The following is a 12,822-nucleotide window of genomic DNA, read 5'->3' on the forward strand; positions in this document are numbered from 1 at the left end:
CTTATTGCAGCGAATTAAATTTTAATTAAATATATTCTTAATATTTTTTTTTATTATTATTTTTTTCTGAAGAACTAAACCCTACAATTATAATAACAGAAACGTTAATAGTAAGCATTCATTATGTCATAAGCACTTCATCACTGGGTTCTGTAACTTGTCCGATCCATGGATCACATCTGTCAAACGCATTCAGTTGTACGCGATGCTTTTTATCCAATAGATTGTAAACAGAGATAGATAAACTAACAAAGAAAATAGCATTAAATAGTAAGAGCGTTAAAAAAAATAGTAAACAGAAGTAGTAAAATATAGTAACAAGGAATAACACCAAAAAAGAAAACAAAAAAATAGAGTATCTTAAAAGACCATCACTAAGATCCATCACATGAACATTTTTCAGTCGTCTTATGTCATCACCGTTATCTACCAGATTCAAAGCAAAGGATTTTACATATCTGTTTAGCCTAACCATGTATTTAGAATTGAAAAGGACATTGTCATCCCGAACATAAGAGATCCTCAAGTATTCATGTATTTCAGAATTCCTGACGCATCAAGTTGGTTGGATCACTTTCCTCAATATCTTGTTTTGTGACTTTTGGATCACTTTAACATTGGTATCACTAGTCGTCCCGCAGACCGGAATCTCAAAGTCCATATCGGTTTCCAGAAAGTCTTATATAAAAGGACCTTGTCAGAGAGAGACAACTGAAAACCTCTATCCATTAGCCAATACATATGCTTGAATTTCTGGTCAATCTGTTTTTCTTCTCCAGTAGATAACCTCATATGAACAGATATCTCACACTAGTTATATGAGAATTTCAACGTTAATTAGACTGAAGGGTAGTTTTCTCTCTTAGTCGAAAAGGTAACGTGGGTAGATTTCTGCAGACTGAATCTTCTATTTGTGCAACTACGTTCTGATTGTATCCAACGTCAATTGAAGCTTCTCCGAGGGTACAACCCGATCATCGTCAACTGAACCAACACGAAAGCTTTGTAGTCTTTATTGACCCTAAGCTGCTCAAAAATATCTCTAGAATATTAGCAAAAATCTGTTTTCATCTTCTTACGTCAATACTTATTTGAAATTCATTCTCTTATTTAGTCTTCACCCTCTTTTTAGATATTATCATACACTGTTCATCTCTTTTTCTTTATTCTATCATTTTGAAAATTATGTTGATGACTAGTTCATTGCAACTTTTTTATTTTAATAATCTCTGATTTTTATGCATGATCAACAACAAAAATTCAAAGTAGTGGAAGGATTATCTAGTATTTTTTTTTATTATTTGTCCTAGATTGGTAAAATAATCAACAGTTTTAGAGTCATAATATAATCTGAATTCTAAATTTGTTTTATTCTTCTGGTTATTTCTTGTTACTCGTTAATTTACTATAAAAAACTATTTCTACTGATTTTAGGACATAATCTATTTTATAAAATATATTTACTCAAAATCTGATTTCCATGGTGAATTTCCACCAATCTGATTTCCATGGCTGCTTCTTTTATCTGGAATATTTAGAATACCAAGCCTTCCAGGCTTGGTATTCAAGCCTGGAATAAATATTAATAATAAATATTAGGCTTGGTATTCAGGCTTAAATAACATATTCTCACGAATAAGCGTTGAAAAAATGTAATGAATTAATCTAAAAAATTAAAATAAAAGTTATGTTCACAATTGAACTATATTAAAACAATATTTAAGGTTATATTTTCAATGTTTATATTATTGTTTTTTTTAATCTTTTTTTAGACTTAACCCTTTATTTTAAATAATTTTTATTAGGATTATATTTTATTTACGAACAGAAGATATTTTTCTTCTCCTTTCTAACTCTCTTAAAAAAATAAATAACTGCCTTAAAATACTTCCTATAAAACAAAACATTTTAAAACAATTAGTTTTCAATTTTTTGGAATCTGGCAATGAAAAAATGAACTCTCAGTCAAGATGTAAGAAATTAATTAAAGAGATAGGGGATAAACGTATGAATTTGAGAAAGAATAAATCGGAATAAAGAGAAAAAGAAGATGAAAAATAAAGAAGCGATTTAAAAAATTTGGTAAGAAACAAAGTTTTAGAATTTAGCCTTTGACATTAAAAAGTAAACAGTTTAAATTAGAATTGAAGTATATACAAAACGATAAATAATTAGCAAAAGTTTCAGATGTTAAACTACATATTTAAACCCAACTAAGAATCCTTTTAACTACTAACGGCTTTTGACAGCACTTTAAATTCTTTTTGGTTTTTTTTTTCCCAACTGTAATATTATTCGGGACGATAAAATAAATTAATTATTCAAAGATTTGAAATTTAGTGTATTTTATTTCTACAATAAAAATAAGGCAACTGAAAATATGATGCGTAATTATTTTAGAAGAATTGAAAAAATTAAAATAGTTACCATCGTTCTTAAAATTAAAGAAAATAAATAAAGATGATTTAAATTTAATGTTTTTCTTACCGAAAAAAATTGACCCTAAAATCTTTAAAAGATAAAAAAAAACTATTTTATTTTATTTTTCTATCGTAATTAATAATATTACTTTATTCATTAAAATAAATAAATGTTACAATGTTATGTAGCTAACCGAAAAGTAGATTAAAAGATTTAATGCATTACATGTTACATAATGTTTAATACATGATGACAAAAATTATCTACCGTTGTCCCCTTATACATGTTGCTTTCCAATCAAATAAATGCAATTGGATTTAATTGCAAATGTAGTCGATACGACTTAGAAAATTAAAACTGTAATATTCAGTTGGTCCTTTAACAAACTATAGTTTTATATGAATTATTTATTAGATTCTATTTCTAGCACCGTTCAACGTAGGATTTTATTATCTCATTTTGGAATCATTGCATTATTTTTATAGCTGAGATTTTAAATAGAAGACTGTAATGTAAAGAAGAGACAAACATTTACATTACCTCATAGAAAACTTAACTTTTAAACAATTAAACTCTTTACAAGTTCAAAGCTTTTGCGTGCGAATTTATGTATGTTAGGATTCGGATTCTAAACAGGGAACTTCCGGTTGTAGTCTGAGACACTACGTAGTCTATGTAGTCTGATTGCACCACGGTGGTCAGCTAAATTTTTAAATGTTATGTATGCACCCTTAATTTCAAATTCATTTCCATCAATTTTTAGTATATATTAATTATGTATCGTCATTTAATTGTACAATTGACTAAAAAATACATAAATAAATTTTAGCTTATATTTTTTTTTTACTTTAAGCTGCACTGTTGAATTTTAATGCGCAATTTAACTATTTCGTATGTTATGTTATTCAGATAAACAACAATTTACAATCATAAAGCGTTACTAATTTGGTATTACTTCGGTATAAATAACTTTTCGTGTCAGATAAATGAATTGTATATTATTGAATTAAAAATCTGACTTTAATATTTATCTTTTTTTAATTGGTTGAAATATTTTCAAATTATCACACGATAACTTAAAAAGTGAAATGAAAGGAGTGTCGTATGATTGATAGATATTTCATGGTAGGTGTGTTTCATATACGATTGCGGTCTATTTAATTGAGATACGTATAAAGTTTTGAGATTCCTGTAGTTATTTCTGAGATATTGATTTTAGAGGTTCAGGACAGTATGCTACGTAAATACTGTATTTGTAAAACATGTCCACACGTGGCTGTGTTACAGTGTAAATTTTACCTAACCGAAAAAATCTCACGTTTTTATTGTATTTAAACAAGTAAATTTTTATGTATATTATATCAAGAACTTGAAATGCCAGGTAGAATTTGTTCAGTCTTTGTTTGTTCGATAAAAAAAAATAAGTTAAGATGTTAGTTATTCAGATAATTTTAGTACAGTTAAATTTTAATTCTGTTAAATTGTTTGAAAAGTATATCAAATTTTTAGACTTTTAAGTACCTAATTTTTATATTCATTATTAAAATTACATTTTAAAAATTATAATTTTTAATGAAAATTTTTAAAATAGTCAATTATAATATATTATATTGCTTGATATCTTTACAACGCCTTGATCTTTAAAATTAACGTGATATTAATAATTTATAATTTTTATATAAAATAAAATATTATTCCCCTTGACATATCAGGTAATGTTATATAAATTAATAAAAACGGATATACGTTTTTTGTATGTGTGCTGTGAAAAGCATATACATTGAACATAGTTACTACGCCATCTGAGAACACATAACATATAGAATGAGTGTGTATCAAAATGTAATTATAATTTACGATGTTCTTTCTTGTGTACGTGAAATATTGTAACGTGTCATTATTAAAAAAATCTCTTGCGCAGTTCTACGCAAGAAGATAAACATTTCGTTTCCGACGCCCTCACTATTTCGCAGACAGAAACGCATTGATTTTCAGAGTACAACGCACTACATACGTTCGATTACCGACTAGACCCTACACACAAGCAGTAAGTTTAAACTCGTTCACTAACGTGACTCGCTGCTTAAGCGCGTATGAAAAATTCACCGATACAGTCTAGTCTTAGTTTGTGGTCAGCATTAAATTGATCGTTACTCACGACCGATTCAACCGATCTTCATAAAATTTTCACATGCAAAATTCACATACACTATTACACCATATCTAAATTTCAGTGAAAAGTGATTTGGTAGTTTCGGAAAGTTTTGAACTACCAAAATTTTCATATTTTTGGAACAATTAATCTTAATTCAAAATACGACGCAAAGAATCTTCATCAGCTTATTTGCACAAGTTCAGATACATTACAACAGCATATCTAAATTTTAGTAAAATTGATTTAATAGTTTTGTAGATTTTCGAACCACAAGAATTTTATGCATGAATGGTAATTTCCTCATACTTTAAACCGTAAAGAAAATTCATTTTACTCCCCAATCCCATCATGCGACCGAAAAAATACCTCAAATTGAGGTTATGTTGTTTTTGTTATCGAGCTTTAATTGAGCATAACACAAGAATGACTCGACCAGTCTTCATAAAATTTTGACATGCATAACTTCAGATACACTACTACATCGTATCTAAATTTCAATGAAATTCTTGTAGTTGTTTTGGATATTTTAGAGCTACAAATTTGTTATATGTAAAGAAATTACATTTTAAGTGAACGGTATTTTCGTACTTCTCATACCTCAAAATGTAAATAAAGAAAATTCAATTTTTTCCCTCTTCATTCCAGCCATGCAACCGAAAGTAATAACGTAATGTCCTCGAAAAGTTAAAAATATTTTGTGGTTAGAGAAATATATTGTTCACTCTGCCCGATTCATTTTCTGTGTCGCTTTTCCTGGAGCGACCAATACACGGTATTTATAAATTTCCTTTCACTTGATACTAACTACATTACTCAAGCTTCTTTAAATACCAAACTACTTCTATTATAAAAAATATAATTTTTACTTCCTTGTACGAAGTAAAGGAAAATCGCGAAAAATTTCGGTTTTCAGATTTCAACGGAAATATCCATTTTGATCATCCCTGAATCCATTTTAACTAGTTTAGGCGTGACAAATGTACGTATGTACCTCGCATAACTCAAAACTATTATCCGTAGGTTGTTGAAATTTTGGATTTAGTACTGGTGTTACATCTAGTTGTGCACCTCCCCTTTTGATTGGAAACCACTCGACCAAAAGTGTCCAAAAAAAGTCTAAATACAAAGAAATTTGGATTTTGTAATTTTTCTTAACTGCAATAATAAACTCTCATCGAGAGCTTTTCAACGATATTCCATAAGTGGTTCTTATTTGCATTGGTTCAAAAGTTATAGCAAAATAAAATTTTAATTAATGAAATATTTTGATCTTGCAATGGGAAGGCACATCGGTTCGAATCCCACTTCATCTTTTTTTAACTTTTTCTTTGTTAATTTAAATATATTATTTATTAATAATTATTAACTCCTGGTTTAAAAAAAAATAAAGAAATAATTCAATAATAACAATAAAAAATAATATAGAAAAATATCAGAAGTTATTAATGAAACAAATTTTTATGTACTTCTCATTTTAAAGAAATCTGCATATATGTAATTTAATAGACGTACAAGGAAGTCATTTGGAGTCAATATCATATTTTTTTAAATTATAAAAATTATATACTTTGATAAACATGTCTGACATAATGTGATACATTTTAATATATATAAAAAAACATATGATATATTATTTTTGTTTTTACGTCGTTTTTCCGGTTAATTTGAGTGTAAAGGAATTTATAGAAGGATATTTACAATTTTATTTCTTTACTGTTTACACATAACTATTTGAGGATGGAAACAGTAAATGAGCTTCATACACATTGTTACACTGTTGTTAAATCAGATGTTACTCACCTTTGATGTTTAAAGTAATCGGAATGTTTTCAAAGTTAATTGATAAAAATAACTGCGATAAATGAAATATAACCTGGTGTAATAAGAAAAAGTTATCTGTTGTAAAGGAAATTTATAAACTTTTTTTTTTTTTATTTGCCAAAATAATAATAAAAAACTCTTAAATAAATTCAGTTATGAAAATAAAAACTAAAATATTAAATAAAAAATTCTGGTGTTATGATGGTTTTATTATTGGAAAATAGAAGAGAGTTTTTATTTAATGACAAACAGAGGTTTTCACTTTTTTATTATTATTACTCCCCACTCTGCAAATTGAAGTTCAATTATGCTTTTCAACTGTTGAATATTGTGAACAAAAGAAAAAAGAACGGGACCACTTTTGTATTATTTGACTGTACAAAGAACTGCTAAATACAAACAATGAAATAATAGTACCGCACCAAGATGACAAAAAAAAATAATAAAATTGAGTACGGATAAAACTTTTGCGAGACAGTAAAAGCTAGTGAAGTGAGAGATATCAGTTGTGAACACTTCATTCGTGCGAGAAATTTCCTCTCAATCCGCATTTTCGTATATTCTGTTTTTAATAGCAAAAACACAAAAAAAAAATTGAACTAAAAACTGCTTTTAACTGAAATAAGGTCAGTTTATACATACTTAAATTTCGTGATGCTATTTTTTTAACTTCTTTTTACCATTTATTATAAATTTAATCTGAAATTGCCTTTTTTTAATTTTATTTTATCAATCTATCTTTTTAACTAAAAATACTTTAAGTATTTATTCTTTTAATATAACAGATTATATTATGGCAGCTTATATTAGACACTTTTTATAATTCAAAAATTGTGTAAGGAATTAATTAAATATTTGGACGAAAGTTTTCTTATTTTTTTGGAATATTTTGATGTCTGTTCCTTTTTTACATAATTATTATATCATATAATTATTATTAGTAATTATTTATAATGTTATAACTAATACTTTTTTTTACTTATTTACAAGTATTTTTGCCTCCTTAAAAAATTATGAAATATAAGCTCTATTCTATTCTTCTTAAAGTTTTAATTAAAAAAATTACCATTTTTAATTTTAATTTTTCAGTAATAAAATTTTATTGAGTGGGAAAATTAAACGCATGTTTCAATATTAATTATGTAATTTCAAATATGTTAATATTAACGGTTAGTAAGCAATAATAGGAACATAGGCCAACGAATGAAATGAAACAGCAAAACCACCGATTTGTTGCTTGCCATCCAGTTTTATGTTCTTTTTTAAATTTTTATTTTTCATTTTCAACGTTTGGGTTTATTGAAAAATACCATATTTTACGATGTTTAATTAAAACAGATGAAGACTAAATAACGAAACATTAAAGTGGATGAAATATTTCTGTGCATTGGTATCAGATCATTAATTGGATGTTGCAATATTTTTATGAACCAACCATTTTTTCAATCATAGAATATTTGTTGTTTTATATGCAATTGCTAGAATTTAATTTATTTAGGTAGATTTCATATGAATATTTCACTTTTCTCGTAGTCTCGATAACTGCCGTAATTTTGCGCCAATTACTTTAAAATTGATACATAAAGTATAATGACTCAAAATCTCGGGTAAATGGGTAAAAATGGACCATGGAGGTGGAAATGAGCCTTTTTCGAGAAAAAAAAAATATCGCTATATCTTTCTTATTAAGAAAAACATAGAATTTGTTTAAAGTTCCTACTATTCTTTGAATAAGGGCCTAAAACCTATCTAAGTAAAGTTTTTTGATATCACCAACCATTGGCCCAGGCGGTTGAAAAAATGTGGTTTGTAAGACAAAAAAATCATACCTCCACAGCATCGAATCGGTTTAAAGTGGTCGTTAGTCCTCTAAACAATACCTAAAACTTTTGTCTAAAACAATTTTTTATTTGACCAAGCCTTAGGCAAGAGATGACCAAACTTTTGCTGGAATTATAAGATGGGGCCGTCGTCTGCTAATCATTCGAAACTTTTCTTTTACATGCAACTACTGTTGTCGTATTTAGTAAATTTGAAGTTTTTCTTAACTTGATAAGATGAAAATCTTTTTATCCCCTACTTAGCATCGGTAAAATCTACTTCCGCCTTCCGGCGTGCGGAATGGAAATTTTTTTAAATTTTATATACAATTTCTTACAGTAGCAAGCGGCAAACATGAGAGAGACAACCTACTTCCGAAAATAAGATAGCCAATAGTAATTCTAATATAAATACAAATCTTTATCATGGGCTCAGATAATAGTTAACCGAAATTCGGATCATATTAAACAGTAAATTTAGCCTATTTATTCTGTTCACCGCACTACTTCTTGTATATTAAACGTGATTTGGTAGAAAGAAAGCAACATAAAAAACGGATTCTCATCTGCTAAATAAATACATTCAAGGAAGTATATTATTTTATTTATTACCACAGAATCTTACAGAGCTGCTTGTACGTGATAATGTGGAAATTAAATATTCTAGCGTATGATAGATGCCATGTTTGATCGAAAATACTATTAATTTATATTTCAAAATCTATAGTTATTTTGAAAAGTTGATATATAAATATTCATCTTAAGTGTTAGTTTTTTTAGATTTCAACTCCAGATTATGTTGTAAAAACGTAATCGAATATCTACTCCTACTGTTACTCAACATATTACGTAAAATATCAACAACAAAAAAAATGATCTGATAATTTAATTTCCAACGTTAGGTTCCATAATTCTCAGAATAAATAGTGATTTACGACAAATTAAAATATTATTAAATAAAAACTAATAATCTTTTTTTCCTTTTTTTGTAGCCATAGTAAGAATTTTTTTTAATGGATGCCGGTATGGACAAGATTACGATGAATAATTTCACTAATTGGCATCTTATTTCTTTTGTTCCCAGAACTTTTTCACTCTGTTCTTCTCGTCTTAAATGGATCCATTCTGTTCTTTTTTTCTATTTTTTTTTCTTGAATCCTTTAAACTTTTTGAGTTTTGTTGGAATCCGGTGGGTAGGTCACCGGGCTGGTCTAATGGTTGGTTAACTCCTCATCATAAATCAGCTGATTTCGAAGTCCAGAGTTCTAAGGTTCAAATCATAGTAAAAAAAGTTACTTTTATACGTATTTGAATACTAGATTGTGGATTTGTGAATGTTAATTTATAATTTAAAAAAAGATAAAAGTTCAAGTGAACAAATCCAACTATAAATTAAAGAACAACCACTCAAAAAAGGATTTTCTGGTGTTCTTTGGTGGTTGGGTTTCAATTAACCACACACCTCAGAAATGGTCGACCTGAGACTGTACGAGACTACATTTCATTTAGATTCATTCATATCATCCTCATTCATCCTCTGAAGCAATACCTTAAGGTGGTTCTGAAGGCTAAACAGAAAAATAAAAAATAATTGTGATTGTGTGATTGTCATCCTGCCCCTATAGGGAAGACACCGTCTATGTGACGGTTTCGGTCGCCACGCCACCCCTTCAGAAGTTAGCCCTTATGGCCTTTACCAGAGGTCATGTTAGATTGTCATCCCCACTCCGTAGGGGAAGACACCCACCTTGAGGTGATTCCAATCGCCACACCGCCTCCTCCGTTCCTATCCCTGAAGGATTTTATTGGAGGTCATATTCAGACTCTATAGCTGATTACATCACATTTACCATTGTGAGATTCTCAGCAAACACCAAGCAACCTAAGGAGAGAACTTTTCTTTTGGATTCTAATCTTACTTTTAACTTTTTTTTTCTTCGAACTGTTTTCTCCAATCCTTGATTTTTTAGATGAAATTAATATATTATTTACTCCAAATTCTGCAAGGATGTTGGAAAAGGTCTTCTCTGTCTCCTGAGTTATATGCTGTTTTGAAGTCTATAGATAATAATTTTAATTTAACTGTGCAATGGAAGTCTTTATTCATTATAACATATTATTTATTAAGATTAAATAAAACAATTTTAATTCATTTTTATGAACTATGAAATTAACCTTCTTGAATTATTATTAATCTCGTTACATAAAAAAAAAAAAAAAATAGTTTAAATATATGTTGCAAGATTTGGGTCTACTTAGGGACGAAAATATTATTAACTTATTAATCTGAAGCTTCGAAACTAACTTTTCCTACGAAAAGTACACTTTTAAGAATAGTACATTTTCGTACGAGTCTTATAAGAGTTTATTCCATGTCATTTTTTTTTATGTAACTTATCATTTCACACACATTTTCGTACGAAAATTTGATGTGATTTTATTACGTAATTTTGTATACAATTCTTCAACATTTATTAACATTATGTAGACAGAATTTTCTTCCATCAGCTCTAAAAAAAAAATCTATCGGGTAGGTAGTTGCATTTTTAATTTCAGTTCTTTGCTGTCGCTCAGTTTTGTTAAAGACTCAACATATGTGTTTTGTTTTAACGTGATAATTTCCTAGTAGTACACCGATGGGAATATCAGATATATTATTCCCATCGGTAGCATCCTGACTGAGGCAAGAACAAGGCTGAGAGATGCCTTTTGCTGCGGTTCTGAAGATGATCTCCGGTAAAGTGGAACAGAGAGGGTGGTGTGGTGACTGGGATCGTCTGAAAGCGGGTGTCTTCCCCCTACGGGGTTCAGGATATATAGATATTCTGGAAAAGTTTTAGTGGATAGATGCTCGCTGTGGTGAGGGCATCTTGAGTTTTTCATCGGGATGAAATTTGTTTTCTCTTACTGCAGACTCTTCGCTGATAAATCGTCTTTTCTCATCAATAGATAATTTTCTTATCTTAAAGCTTTGATCTTTCGTTTCAAGGTTTTTCATTGTGCTAGCCCCATGCCGTGAATCTCCTTAATTCTTGATTTATTATCTGGGTTACGATAAGAATACCTGGAATTTTATTTGTCATCTAACAGGAATACGGGTTGCTTTTGGCTGAAGTTATTGTTAGGTTAATCAGTATCTTTAAATCTCTATTAAAACGAAGTGGACTTTAAGACAGGCAATAAATATATGTTTGACCAAATGTCGTCTTTTATGAAAAATTGGTAAGACAAATTAAAAAACTTACCTATCACTATTTTAAAAATCCAGGCGAAGCAAGATGTTATGTAATTTATCCATTAATGTTTTTATTACATTTTATCCTTCAATAAACAAAAACTAACATTTTATAAATAAGCCCCAAAAAAAAGAGTAGAAGGAATAATGGTGATAAAAAACATACCGAAAAAGATAAAATTCTCGTGCACGTTGCTGTTACATGACGGGTACGAAGCGTGTAAAAAGGACTTGTATTGCCTTCTCCAATATAGTAGCGTAAACTTTACAGTATATTACGCATAGCGCTCCGCGGCTTTTTCTCAATTTACAATCAGAACGTAAAGCACCACGATAAACTGAATCTGAAAAACCTTCTTCTTTTCTGCTAGCTTACATTTACACTTCTACACGGCTGTACTGTTTTCACTCCAGTACACTCCAGCTATTCTACTACTATGCATAGCGATATATATAGGCTTTATATTCCAAGCAATAGTCTCACTATGGGAAACTTTATTGCTTTGTACTATATGGTAAAGTAGAGCAGTTCTCTTGTCCCTTCAAATAAAAAATTTACATAGTATGTGTGTATAAACTAAGCTCACACACACACACACCTGTGTGTGTGTGTGGGTTTGTTAACCATTTTCTGTTCAATGTGTAAAATAATTTAAAGAATTTCGTAGCCGCCTATGAAATAACATATAATCTTTATACTTATATATACTGAAGTTAAAGTTATCTGCACATGATGTCAATAATACAATTTTATCCGGATAAACCAGGTAAACGAAAAGTATATCTGAATAGAACTGTTGAATTCAATACAATAATCCAGCCCCATATTTTATAATATATTCAGAAAATTTATTAAAATTTTCTGAATTAGTGTAAATATTAATTTACACTATTTTATAATATTTTTAAGACTCAAATTATATAAAAAACAGAAAATCTTTTTTCTACATCTCCCTTTTCAGTAAAAGTCATCTTGCACGCTTCTTGTACAATTGGTAGCTTAATTTCAGTATTGACAATTACCAAAGAATAATGTAACTAATTGTTTGTTAATAAATTAATTGAATAATGAAATGATTCATTACTTCTAAAAAAAAATTCTGAATTATTGCAGTCTTCTCTTAAAATTTCATGATTACTGAGCAACCCTTCCTCCTGTTTTTTTTTTGTGAATAGTAAGAAAAAAAATATATATATATATGGTGTATAGTTAGTACAGCGGCATTTCATCTCAATTAAGAGATAACTGCCAAATTTTTCGTCAAAATAAATTTATTTTTTATTCTGTTTTATTCATAAGTAAATTGTTTTGATTTATAAGTAAATCGTACAAAACAACAATGACGTGAAAGTGAGGTTTCCAGTGATAC

The 12,822-nt window shown here is 28.7% G+C and overlaps 1 protein-coding gene across 2 annotated transcripts in view; it reads right to left on the minus strand.

Moving 5' to 3' along the window:
• LOC142328097 (uncharacterized) overlaps window positions 1-12,822 on the minus strand; it is a 338,993-nt gene that overhangs the window by 21,222 nt on the left and 304,949 nt on the right. The window lies entirely within an intron of this gene.

Source organism: Lycorma delicatula, chromosome 7, assembly GCF_047948215.1.
Source record: "Lycorma delicatula isolate Av1 chromosome 7, ASM4794821v1, whole genome shotgun sequence".
NCBI classification, from domain to species: domain Eukaryota; kingdom Metazoa; phylum Arthropoda; class Insecta; order Hemiptera; family Fulgoridae; genus Lycorma; species Lycorma delicatula.